Here is a 13,410-nt window from a genome sequence, read left to right as displayed (position 1 = left end):
GGAGGTCCTCATAAGGAATGTAGGTTTATGTTTTGGCTTCGAAACGCCATAAGATTTGTTTCAATCCGATAAGGGTCACTTCAGTTATGGATATTGTGCCGAAAGGCGTATTTGATAGTTTATGATGTGTATGTGGTTGATTTGAGATGAATTAGTGTTGCTTGTAAGTTGGAAATGAAGAATTTTTGGGGAAATGCTGTCCGAACTTTGGGAATGTATGATTGCTTTGAGTTTGTGATTTAGCGCTTGGACTCGGGCAAGGCAATGATATATGATGAATGGTTTCTGAGACGTGGAGGTGAGTGACCCTAAACTGTTTCCAAAGTTACTTACGAAGTGTTTCTTGCATTATTTACTCGTTTGCATATCATGTGTGCCGGCATGTGAGTCCATAAAATGATTTAGCTTAAATGAGTTCTTGGGGAGTCTTGTGCTGAACACCAACGTCTCCTCTACTATTTACCTGGAGCCAACATCTCCACCACTTTCGTGAGTTCGTGACATTATCTGGAGCACCAACTTTGCTCCCTCTTACTGTTACACATTAAAGGATCTATTTGAGCGTTGGGTGTTTAAGTGCAATGGTTTCACTGGCTCACGAGAGCAATAAACGTACATTTGATCTTTGACTCATTACAACACCGAAGTGCATTATCTTGAAATATATTTGATTACTGATTTTACTGGTTACTCACTGAGTTTTTAACTCACCCCAAAACTATTTTATTCCCGTCCATTGGGCACGTGACGAAGGAAGGCTTGTAGTACTTATTCACGTGACTGGATGGCATATATCTTGTACAATTTGGATTTGGAATCATTCTATGTATAGTTGGGAATTGTTTCCGCTTCGCTTATGACGTGTAATTATTGGAGAATTTGATGTATATATGAGATTTATCTCGTAATTTATTTGAGGAATGTAGTGATCGACTGAGTCCCGGCGAGAGCTGGGCAGGCGGCCCGTTGAACCCTCTGGTTCGCCTAAGGGGGAGGTGGGGCTGTCACAGTTGGTATCAGAGCTTAGGCTTCAGATCTCTGTAGTGTATCCTAGGCTTGAAGTTTCGGATGCCGGACTGTGGGTTTGGTTTGAAATATCAGAGATTCTTGCGGGATGTCTTGACTTGATTGGTACAAGATGGAATGTCGAGGACGACATTCTTTTAAGGAGGGGAGTTTGTGACGCCCCGAACGAATGAGTGTGAGAAATTGAAAATTTTTATATATTTTCGCGACTTTATTTTGTTTTCTTGTCTATAATTTTATGCCTTTCTTCAATATATTAATTTCCTATACATTTTTATAAGGGAATATAGTTTTCAAATCATTTCCTTGATATAAGTTAGTCCACGTTAAGTTTGAAGTGTATTATCAACGTGGGACCCGCTGGTGCGGTAAATGCGATATATTTTTGACAACTTGTTGGAGTTTTGTATTAAGTGATATTATTTTACAAGGTGCTAATAGATAATTAGATGTTACCTATATGGATTAGTATTGGAGAGACAAAAAGATAAGTTTTTAACCAAAAGGTGACAAGTGTCACCATCCTATTCACTCTTGGACTTTTGACCAAGATATTTTACCTTTTTAAAGCTAGTTTTGGCCAATTTATTTCTTCATTTTAAGCTCTCTTGGCTGAACTCCTTAGGGAGAGAAAAGAAAGAAACCTTCAACTTTTATTCTTCATTTCTTGCTTAGATCTTGCAAACCAACCGATTAAATCTTGAATTTGTCCACAAAGGTGACTTGCTAAGGGTGTTTCAAGGTCTTGGTGGAGTTATTTTGGAGAAGGAACCATTAAGCTCCTACCTTTCATGTGGTTTTAAGGTATTTTGCCAAGAACATCCTCTTTACTTCAATTAATTGCTTATTAGTGGTTTTTAGTTGTTTTAGATGTGGTTTTGTGGAAGATTAGCACTTGAATGCATGAATTCCAGTGTAGGGTTTCATTTTTACCCTGTTCTGACCGGATTTATTCGAGCATATTAGAGGCCGAATCAGACTTAGGTTAAAACATAAAAGTTGTAGCAAATGGTGTTAACTAGTTGCCTGCAAAATTTCAACTCAATCTGAGCACTGTATCATGTGAAATGACCGAACTACCCTTGACTGTCCATGAACCCTGTTCCGCGCCCAGATTTCTGTTTTCATGGAAATATCCATTTTTTATCATGAAATTGCATGATTGAGCCTTGGAGGTCCTCATAAGGAATGTAGGTTTATGTTTTGGCTTCGAAACGCCATAAGATTTGTTTCAATCCGATAAGGGTCACTTCAGTTATGGATATTGTGCCGAAAGGCGTATTTGATAGTTTATGATGTGTATGTGGTTGATTTGAGATGAATTAGTGTTGCTTGTAAGTTGGAAATGAAGAATTTTTGGGGAAATGCTGTCCGAACTTTGGGAATGTATGATTGCTTTGAGTTTGTGATTTAGCGCTTGGACTCGGGCAAGGCAATGATATATGATGAATGGTTTCTGAGACGTGGAGGTGAGTGACCCTAAACTGTTTCCAAAGTTACTTACGAAGTGTTTCTTGCATTATTTACTCGTTTGCATATCATGTGTGCCGGCATGTGAGTCCATAAAATGATTTAGCTTAAATGAGTTCTTGGGGAGTCTTGTGCTGAACACCAACGTCTCCTCTACTATTTACCTGGAGCCAACATCTCCACCACTTTCGTGAGTTCGTGACATTATCTGGAGCACCAACTTTGCTCCCTCTTACTGTTACACATTAAAGGATCTATTTGAGCGTTGGGTGTTTAAGTGCAATGGTTTCACTGGCTCACGAGAGCAATAAACGTACATTTGATCTTTGACTCATTACAACACCGAAGTGCATTATCTTGAAATATATTTGATTACTGATTTTACTGGTTACTCACTGAGTTTTTAACTCACCCCAAAACTATTTTATTCCCGTCCATTGGGCACGTGACGAAGGAAGGCTTGTAGTACTTATTCACGTGACTGGATGGCATATATCTTGTACAATTTGGATTTGGAATCATTCTATGTATAGTTGGGAATTGTTTCCGCTTCGCTTATGACGTGTAATTATTGGAGAATTTGATGTATATATGAGATTTATCTCGTAATTTATTTGAGGAATGTAGTGATCGACTGAGTCCCGGCGAGAGCTGGGCAGGCGGCCCGTTGAACCCTCTGGTTCGCCTAAGGGGGAGGTGGGGCTGTCACAGTTGGTATCAGAGCTTAGGCTTCAGATCTCTGTAGTGTATCCTAGGCTTGAAGTTTCGGATGCCGGACTGTGGGTTTGGTTTGAAATATCAGAGATTCTTGCGGGATGTCTTGACTTGATTGGTACAAGATGGAATGTCGAGGACGACATTCTTTTAAGGAGGGGAGTTTGTGACGCCCCGAACGAATGAGTGTGAGAAATTGAAAATTTTTATATATTTTCGCGACTTTATTTTGTTTTCTTGTCTATAATTTTATGCCTTTCTTCAATATATTAATTTCCTATACATTTTTATAAGGGAATATAGTTTTCAAATCATTTCCTTGATATAAGTTAGTTCACGTTAAGTTTGAAGTGTATTATCAACGTGGGACCCGCTACTGTGATAAATGCGATATATTTTTGACAACTTGTTGGAGTTTTGTATTAAGTGATATTATTTTACAAGGTGCTAATAGATAATTAGATGTTACCTATATGGATTAGTTTTGGAGAGACAAAAAGATAAGTTTTTAACCAAAAAGTGACAAGTGTCACCATCCTATTCACTCTTGGAATTTTGACCAAGATATTTTACCTTTTTAAAGCTAGTTTTGGCCAATTTATTTCTTCATTTTAAGCTCTCTTGGCTGAACTCTTAGGGAGAGAAAAGAAAGAGACCTTCAACTTTTATTCTTCATTTCTTGCTTAGATCTTGCAAACCAACCGATTAAATCTTGAATTTGTCCACAAAGGTGACTTGCTAAGGGTGTTTCAAGGTCTTGGTGGAGTTATTTTGGAGAAGGAACCCTTAAGCTCCTACCTTTCATGTGGTTTTAAGGTATTTTGCGAAGAACATCCTCTTTATTTCAATTAATTGCTTATTAGTGGTTTTTAGTTGTTTTAGATGTGGTTTTGTGGAAGATTAGCACTTGAATGCATGAATTCCAGTGTAGGGTTTCATTTTTACCCTGTTCTGACCGGATTTATTCGAGCATATTAGAGGCCGAATCAGACTTAGGTTAAAACATAAAAGTTGTAGCAAATGGTGTTAACTAGTTGCCTGCAAAATTTCAACTCAATCTGAGCACTGTATCATGTGAAATGACCGAACTACCCTTGACTGTCCATGAACCCTGTTCCGCGCCCAGATTTCTGTTTTCATGGAAATATCCATTTTTTATCATGAAATTGCATGATTGAGCCTTGGAGGTCCTCATAAGGAATGTAGGTTTATGTTTTGGCTTCGAAACGCCATAAGATTTGTTTCAATCCGATAAGGGTCACTTCAGTTATGGATATTGTGCCGAAAGGCGTATTTGATAGTTTATGATGTGTATGTGGTTGATTTGAGATGAATTAGTGTTGCTTGTAAGTTGGAAATGAAGAATTTTTGGGGAAATGCTGTCCGAACTTTGGGAATGTATGATTGCTTTGAGTTTGTGATTTAGCGCTTGGACTCGGGCAAGGCAATGATATATGATGAATGGTTTCTGAGACGTGGAGGTGAGTGACCCTAAACTGTTTCCAAAGTTACTTACGAAGTGTTTCTTGCATTATTTACTCGTTTGCATATCATGTGTGCCGGCATGTGAGTCCATAAAATGATTTAGCTTAAATGAGTTCTTGGGGAGTCTTGTGCTGAACACCAACGTCTCCTCTACTATTTACCTGGAGCCAACATCTCCACCACTTTCGTGAGTTCGTGACATTATCTGGAGCACCAACTTTGCTCCCTCTTACTGTTACACATTAAAGGATCTATTTGAGCGTTGGGTGTTTAAGTGCAATGGTTTCACTGGCTCACGAGAGCAATAAACGTACATTTGATCTTTGACTCATTACAACACCGAAGTGCATTATCTTGAAATATATTTGATTACTGATTTTACTGGTTACTCACTGAGTTTTTAACTCACCCCAAAACTATTTTATTCCCGTCCATTGGGCACGTGGCGAAGGAAGGCTTGTAGTACTTATTCACGTGACTGGATGGCATATATCTTGTACAATTTGGATTTGGAATCATTCTATGTATAGTTGGGAATTGTTTCCGCTTCGCTTATGACGTGTAATTATTGGAGAATTTGATGTATATATGAGATTTATCTCGTAATTTATTTGAGGAATGTAGTGATCGACTGAGTCCCGGCGAGAGCTGGGCAGGCGGCCCGTTGAACCCTCTGGTTCGCCTAAGGGGGAGGTGGGGCTGTCACAGTTGGTATCAGAGCTTAGGCTTCAGATCTCTGTAGTGTATCCTAGGCTTGAAGTTTCGGATGCCGGACTGTGGGTTTGGTTTGAAATATCAGAGATTCTTGCGGGATGTCTTGACTTGATTGGTACAAGATGGAATGTCGAGGACGACATTCTTTTAAGGAGGGGAGTTTGTGACGCCCCGAACGAATGAGTGTGAGAAATTGAAAATTTTTATATATTTTCGCGACTTTATTTTGTTTTCTTGTCTATAATTTTATGCCTTTCTTCAATATATTAATTTCCTATACATTTTTATAAGGGAATATAGTTTTCAAATCATTTCCTTGATATAAGTTAGTCCACGCTAAGTTTGAAATGTATTATCAACGTGGGACCCGCTGGTGCGGTAAATGCGATATATTTTTGACAACTTGTTGGAGTTTTGTATTAAGTGATATTATTTTACAAGGTGCTAATAGATAATTAGATGTTACCTATATGGATTAGTATTGGAGAGACAAAAAGATAAGTTTTTAACCAAAAGGTGACAAGTGTCACCATCCTATTCACTCTTGGACTTTTGACCAAGATATTTTACCTTTTTAAAGCTAGTTTTGGCCAATTTATTTCTTCATTTTAAGCTCTCTTGGCTGAACTCCTTAGGGAGAGAAAAGAAAGAAACCTTCAACTTTTATTCTTCATTTCTTGCTTAGATCTTGCAAACCAACCGATTAAATCTTGAATTTGTCCACAAAGGTGACTTGCTAAGGGTGTTTCAAGGTCTTGGTGGAGTTATTTTGGAGAAGGAACCATTAAACTCCTACCTTTCATGTGGTTTTAAGGTATTTTGCCAAGAACATCCTCTTTACTTCAATTAATTGCTTATTAGTGGTTTTTAGTTGTTTTAGATGTGGTTTTGTGGAAGATTAGCACTTGAATGCATGAATTCCAGTGTAGGGTTTCATTTTTACCCTGTTCTGACCGGATTTATTCGAGCATATTAGAGGCCGAATCAGACTTAGGTTAAAACATAAAAGTTGTAGCAAATGGTGTTAACTAGTTGCCTGCAAAATTTCAACTCAATCTGAGCACTGTATCATGTGAAATGACCGAACTACCCTTGACTGTCCATGAACCCTGTTCCGCGCCCAGATTTCTGTTTTCATGGAAATATCCATTTTTTATCATGAAATTGCATGATTGAGCCTTGGAGGTCCTCATAAGGAATGTAGGTTTATGTTTTGGCTTCGAAACGCCATAAGATTTGTTTCAATCCGATAAGGGTCACTTCAGTTATGGATATTGTGCCGAAAGGCGTATTTGATAGTTTATGATGTGTATGTGGTTGATTTGAGATGAATTAGTGTTGCTTGTAAGTTGGAAATGAAGAATTTTTGGGGAAATGCTGTCCGAACTTTGGGAATGTATGATTGCTTTGAGTTTGTGATTTAGCGCTTGGACTCGGGCAAGGCAATGATATATGATGAATGGTTTCTGAGACGTGGAGGTGAGTGACCCTAAACTGTTTCCAAAGTTACTTACGAAGTGTTTCTTGCATTATTTACTCGTTTGCATATCATGTGTGCCGGCATGTGAGTCCATAAAATGATTTAGCTTAAATGAGTTCTTGGGGAGTCTTGTGCTGAACACCAACGTCTCCTCTACTATTTACCTGGAGCCAACATCTCCACCACTTTCGTGAGTTCGTGACATTATCTGGAGCACCAACTTTGCTCCCTCTTACTGTTACACATTAAAGGATCTATTTGAGCGTTGGGTGTTTAAGTGCAATGGTTTCACTGGCTCACGAGAGCAATAAACGTACATTTGATCTTTGACTCATTACAACACCGAAGTGCATTATCTTGAAATATATTTGATTACTGATTTTACTGGTTACTCACTGAGTTTTTAACTCACCCCAAAACTATTTTATTCCCGTCCATTGGGCACGTGGCGAAGGAAGGCTTGTAGTACTTATTCACGTGACTGGATGGCATATATCTTGTACAATTTGGATTTGGAATCATTCTATGTATAGTTGGGAATTGTTTCCGCTTCGCTTATGACGTGTAATTATTGGAGAATTTGATGTATATATGAGATTTATCTCGTAATTTATTTGAGGAATGTAGTGATCGACTGAGTCCCGGCGAGAGCTGGGCAGGCGGCCCGTTGAACCCTCTGGTTCGCCTAAGGGGGAGGTGGGGCTGTCACAGTTGGTATCAGAGCTTAGGCTTCAGATCTCTGTAGTGTATCCTAGGCTTGAAGTTTCGGATGCCGGACTGTGGGTTTGGTTTGAAATATCAGAGATTCTTGCAGGATGTCTTGACTTGATTGGTACAAGATGGAATGTCGAGGACGACATTCTTTTAAGGAGGGGAGTTTGTGACGCCCCGAACGAATGAGTGTGAGAAATTGAAAATTTTTATATATTTTCGCGACTTTATTTTGTTTTCTTGTCTATAATTTTATGCCTTTCTTCAATATATTAATTTCCTATACATTTTTATAAGGGAATATAGTTTTCAAATCATTTCCTTGATATAAGTTAGTCCACGCTAAGTTTGAAATGTATTATCAACGTGGGACCCGCTGGTGCGGTAAATGCGATATATTTTTGACAACTTGTTGGAGTTTTGTATTAAGTGATATTATTTTACAAGGTGCTAATAGATAATTAGATGTTACCTATATGGATTAGTATTGGAGAGACAAAAAGATAAGTTTTTAACCAAAAGGTGACAAGTGTCACCATCCTATTCACTCTTGGACTTTTGACCAAGATATTTTACCTTTTTAAAGCTAGTTTTGGCCAATTTATTTCTTCATTTTAAGCTCTCTTGGCTGAACTCCTTAGGGAGAGAAAAGAAAGAAACCTTCAAATTTTATTCTTCATTTCTTGCTTAGATCTTGCAAACCAACCGATTAAATCTTGAATTTGTCCACAAAGGTGACTTGCTAAGGGTGTTTCAAGGTCTTGGTGGAGTTATTTTGGAGAAGGAACCATTAAACTCCTACCTTTCATGTGGTTTTAAGGTATTTTGCCAAGAACATCCTCTTTACTTCAATTAATTGCTTATTAGTGGTTTTTAGTTGTTTTAGATGTGGTTTTGTGGAAGATTAGCACTTGAATGCATGAATTCCAGTTTAGGGTTTCATTTTTACCCTGTTCTGACCGGATTTATTTGAGCATATTAGAGGCCGAATCAGACTTAGGTTAAAACATAAAAGTTGTAGCAAATGGTGTTAACTAGTTGCCTGCAAAATTTCAGCTCAATCTGAGCACTGTATCATGTGAAATGACCGAAATACCCTTGACTGTCCATGAACCCTGTTCCGCGCCCAGATTTCTGTTTTCATGGAAATATCCATTTTTTATCATGAAATTGCATGATTGAGCCTTGGAGGTCCTCATAAGGAATGTAGGTTTATGTTTTGGCTTCGAAACGCCATAAGATTTGTTTCAATCCGATAAGGGTCACTTCAGTTATGGATATTGTGCCGAAAGGCGTATTTGATAGTTTATGATGTGTATGTGGTTGATTTGAGATGAATTAGTGTTGCTTGTAAGTTGGAAATGAAGAATTTTTGGGGAAATGCTGTCCGAACTTTGGGAATGTATGATTGCTTTGAGTTTGTGATTTAGCGCTTGGACTCGGGCAAGGTAATGATATATGATGGATGGTTTCTGAGACGTGGAGGTGAGTGACCCTAAACTGTTTCCAAAGTTACTTACGAAGTGTTTCTTGCATTATTTACTCGTTTGCATATCATGTGTGCCGGCATGTGAGTCCATAAAATGATTTAGCTTAAATGAGTTCTTGGGGAGTCTTGTGCTGAACACCAACGTCTCCTCTACTATTTACCTGGAGCCAACATCTCCACCACTTTCGTGAGTTCGTGACATTATCTGGAGCACCAACTTTGCTCCCTCTTACTGTTACACATTAAAGGATCTATTTGAGCGTTGGGTGTTTAAGTGCAATGGTTTCACTGGCTCACGAGAGCAATAAACGTACATTTGATCTTTGACTCATTACAACACCGAAGTGCATTATCTTGAAATATATTTGATTACTGATTTTACTGGTTACTCACTGAGTTTTTAACTCACCCCAAAACTATTTTATTCCCGTCCATAGGGCTCGTGGCGAAGGAAGGCTTGTAGTACTTATTCACGTGACTGGATGGCATATATCTTGTACAATTTGGATTTGGAATCATTCTATGTATAGTTGGGAATTGTTTCCGCTTCGCTTATGACGTGTAATTATTGGAGAATTTGATGTATATATGAGATTTATCTCGTAATTTATTTGAGGAATGTAGTGATCGACTGAGTCCCGGCGAGAGCTGGGCAGGCGGCCCGTTGAACCCTCTGGTTCGCCTAAGGGGGAGGTGGGGCTGTCACAGTTGGTATCAGAGCTTAGGCTTCAGATCTCTGTAGTGTATCCTAGGCTTGAAGTTTCGGATGCCGGACTGTGGGTTTGGTTTGAAATATCAGAGATTCTTGCAGGATGTCTTGACTTGATTGGTACAAGATGGAATGTCGAGGACGACATTCTTTTAAGGAGGGGAGTTTGTGACGCCCCGAACGAATGAGTGTGAGAAATTGAAAATTTTTATATATTTTCGCGACTTTATTTTGTTTTCTTGTCTATAATTTTATGCCTTTCTTCAATATATTAATTTCCTATACATTTTTATAAGGGAATATAGTTTTCAAATCATTTCCTTGATATAAGTTAGTCCACGCTAAGTTTGAAATGTATTATCAACGTGGGACCCGCTGGTGCGGTAAATGCGATATATTTTTGACAACTTGTTGGAGTTTTGTATTAAGTGATATTATTTTACAAGGTGCTAATAGATAATTAGATGTTACCTATATGGATTAGTATTGGAGAGACAAAAAGATAAGTTTTTAACCAAAAGGTGACAAGTGTCACCATCCTATTCACTCTTGGACTTTTGACCAAGATATTTTACCTTTTTAAAGCTAGTTTTGGCCAATTTATTTCTTCATTTTAAGCTCTCTTGGCTGAACTCCTTAGGGAGAGAAAAGAAAGAAACCTTCAACTTTTATTCTTCATTTCTTGCTTAGATCTTGCAAACCAACCGATTAAATCTTGAATTTGTCCACAAAGGTGACTTGCTAAGGGTGTTTCAAGGTCTTGGTGGAGTTATTTTGGAGAAGGAACCATTAAACTCCTACCTTTCATGTGGTTTTAAGGTATTTTGCCAAGAACATCCTCTTTACTTCAATTAATTGCTTATTAGTGGTTTTTAGTTGTTTTAGATGTGGTTTTGTGGAAGATTAGCACTTGAATGCATGAATTCCAGTTTAGGGTTTCATTTTTACCCTGTTCTGACCGGATTTATTTGAGCATATTAGAGGCCGAATCAGACTTAGGTTAAAACATAAAAGTTGTAGCAAATGGTGTTAACTAGTTGCCTGCAAAATTTCAGCTCAATCTGAGCACTGTATCATGTGAAATGACCGAAATACCCTTGACTGTCCATGAACCCTGTTCCGCGCCCAGATTTCTGTTTTCATGGAAATATCCATTTTTTATCATGAAATTGCATGATTGAGCCTTGGAGGTCCTCATAAGGAATGTAGGTTTATGTTTTGGCTTCGAAACGCCATAAGATTTGTTTCAATCCGATAAGGGTCACTTCAGTTATGGATATTGTGCCGAAAGGCGTATTTGATAGTTTATGATGTGTATGTGGTTGATTTGAGATGAATTAGTGTTGCTTGTAAGTTGGAAATGAAGAATTTTTGGGGAAATGCTGTCCGAACTTTGGGAATGTATGATTGCTTTGAGTTTGTGATTTAGCGCTTGGACTCGGGCAAGGTAATGATATATGATGGATGGTTTCTGAGACGTGGAGGTGAGTGACCCTAAACTGTTTCCAAAGTTACTTACGAAGTGTTTCTTGCATTATTTACTCGTTTGCATATCATGTGTGCCGGCATGTGAGTCCATAAAATGATTTAGCTTAAATGAGTTCTTGGGGAGTCTTGTGCTGAACACCAACGTCTCCTCTACTATTTACCTGGAGCCAACATCTCCACCACTTTCGTGAGTTCGTGACATTATCTGGAGCACCAACTTTGCTCCCTCTTACTGTTACACATTAAAGGATCTATTTGAGCGTTGGGTGTTTAAGTGCAATGGTTTCACTGGCTCACGAGAGCAATAAACGTACATTTGATCTTTGACTCATTACAACACCGAAGTGCATTATCTTGAAATATATTTGATTACTGATTTTACTGGTTACTCACTGAGTTTTTAACTCACCCCAAAACTATTTTATTCCCGTCCATAGGGCTCGTGGCGAAGGAAGGCTTGTAGTACTTATTCACGTGACTGGATGGCATATATCTTGTACAATTTGGATTTGGAATCATTCTATGTATAGTTGGGAATTGTTTCCGCTTCGCTTATGACGTGTAATTATTGGAGAATTTGATGTATATATGAGATTTATCTCGTAATTTATTTGAGGAATGTAGTGATCGACTGAGTCCCGGCGAGAGCTGGGCAGGCGGCCCGTTGAACCCTCTGGTTCGCCTAAGGGGGAGGTGGGGCTGTCACAGTTGGTATCAGAGCTTAGGCTTCAGATCTCTGTAGTGTATCCTAGGCTTGAAGTTTCGGATGCCGGACTGTGGGTTTGGTTTGAAATATCAGAGATTCTTGCAGGATGTCTTGACTTGATTGGTACAAGATGGAATGTCGAGGACGACATTCTTTTAAGGAGGGGAGTTTGTGACGCCCCGAACGAATGAGTGTGAGAAATTGAAAATTTTTATATATTTTCGCGACTTTATTTTGTTTTCTTGTCTATAATTTTATGCCTTTCTTCAATATATTAATTTCCTATACATTTTTATAAGGGAATATAGTTTTCAAATCATTTCCTTGATATAAGTTAGTCCACGCTAAGTTTGAAATGTATTATCAACGTGGGACCCGCTGGTGCGGTAAATGCGATATATTTTTGACAACTTGTTGGAGTTTTGTATTAAGTGATATTATTTTACAAGGTGCTAATAGATAATTAGATGTTACCTATATGGATTAGTATTGGAGAGACAAAAAGATAAGTTTTTAACCAAAAGGTGACAAGTGTCACCATCCTATTCACTCTTGGACTTTTGACCAAGATATTTTACCTTTTTAAAGCTAGTTTTGGCCAATTTATTTCTTCATTTTAAGCTCTCTTGGCTGAACTCCTTAGGGAGAGAAAAGAAAGAAACCTTCAACTTTTATTCTTCATTTCTTGCTTAGATCTTGCAAACCAACCGATTAAATCTTGAATTTGTCCACAAAGGTGACTTGCTAAGGGTGTTTCAAGGTCTTGGTGGAGTTATTTTGGAGAAGGAACCATTAAACTCCTACCTTTCATGTGGTTTTAAGGTATTTTGCCAAGAACATCCTCTTTACTTCAATTAATTGCTTATTAGTGGTTTTTAGTTGTTTTAGATGTGGTTTTGTGGAAGATTAGCACTTGAATGCATGAATTCCAGTTTAGGGTTTCATTTTTACCCTGTTCTGACCGGATTTATTTGAGCAGATTAGAGGCCGAATCAGACTTAGGTTAAAACATAAAAGTTGTAGCAAATGGTGTTAACTAGTTGCCTGAAAAATTTCAGCTCAATCTGATCACTGTATCATGTGAAATGACCGAAATACCCTTCACTGTCCATGAACCCTGTTCCGCGCCCAGATTTCTGTTTTCATGGAAATATCCATTTTTTATCATGAAATTGCATGATTTAGCCTTGGAGGTCCTCATAAGGAATGTAGGTTTATGTTTTGGCTTCGAAACGCCATAAGATTTGTTTCAATCCGATAAGGGTCACTTCAGTTATGGATATTGTGCCGAAAGGCGTATTTGATAGTTTATGATGTGTATGTGGTTGATTTGAGATGAATTAGTGTTGCTTGTAGGTTGGAAATGAAGCATTTTTGGGGAAATACTGTCCGAACTTTGGGAATGTATGATTGCTTTG

This window comes from Coffea arabica, chromosome 8c (assembly GCF_036785885.1).
Source record: "Coffea arabica cultivar ET-39 chromosome 8c, Coffea Arabica ET-39 HiFi, whole genome shotgun sequence".
Lineage (NCBI taxonomy): Eukaryota > Viridiplantae > Streptophyta > Magnoliopsida > Gentianales > Rubiaceae > Coffea > Coffea arabica.
This window is presented reverse-complemented; position numbering follows the sequence as displayed.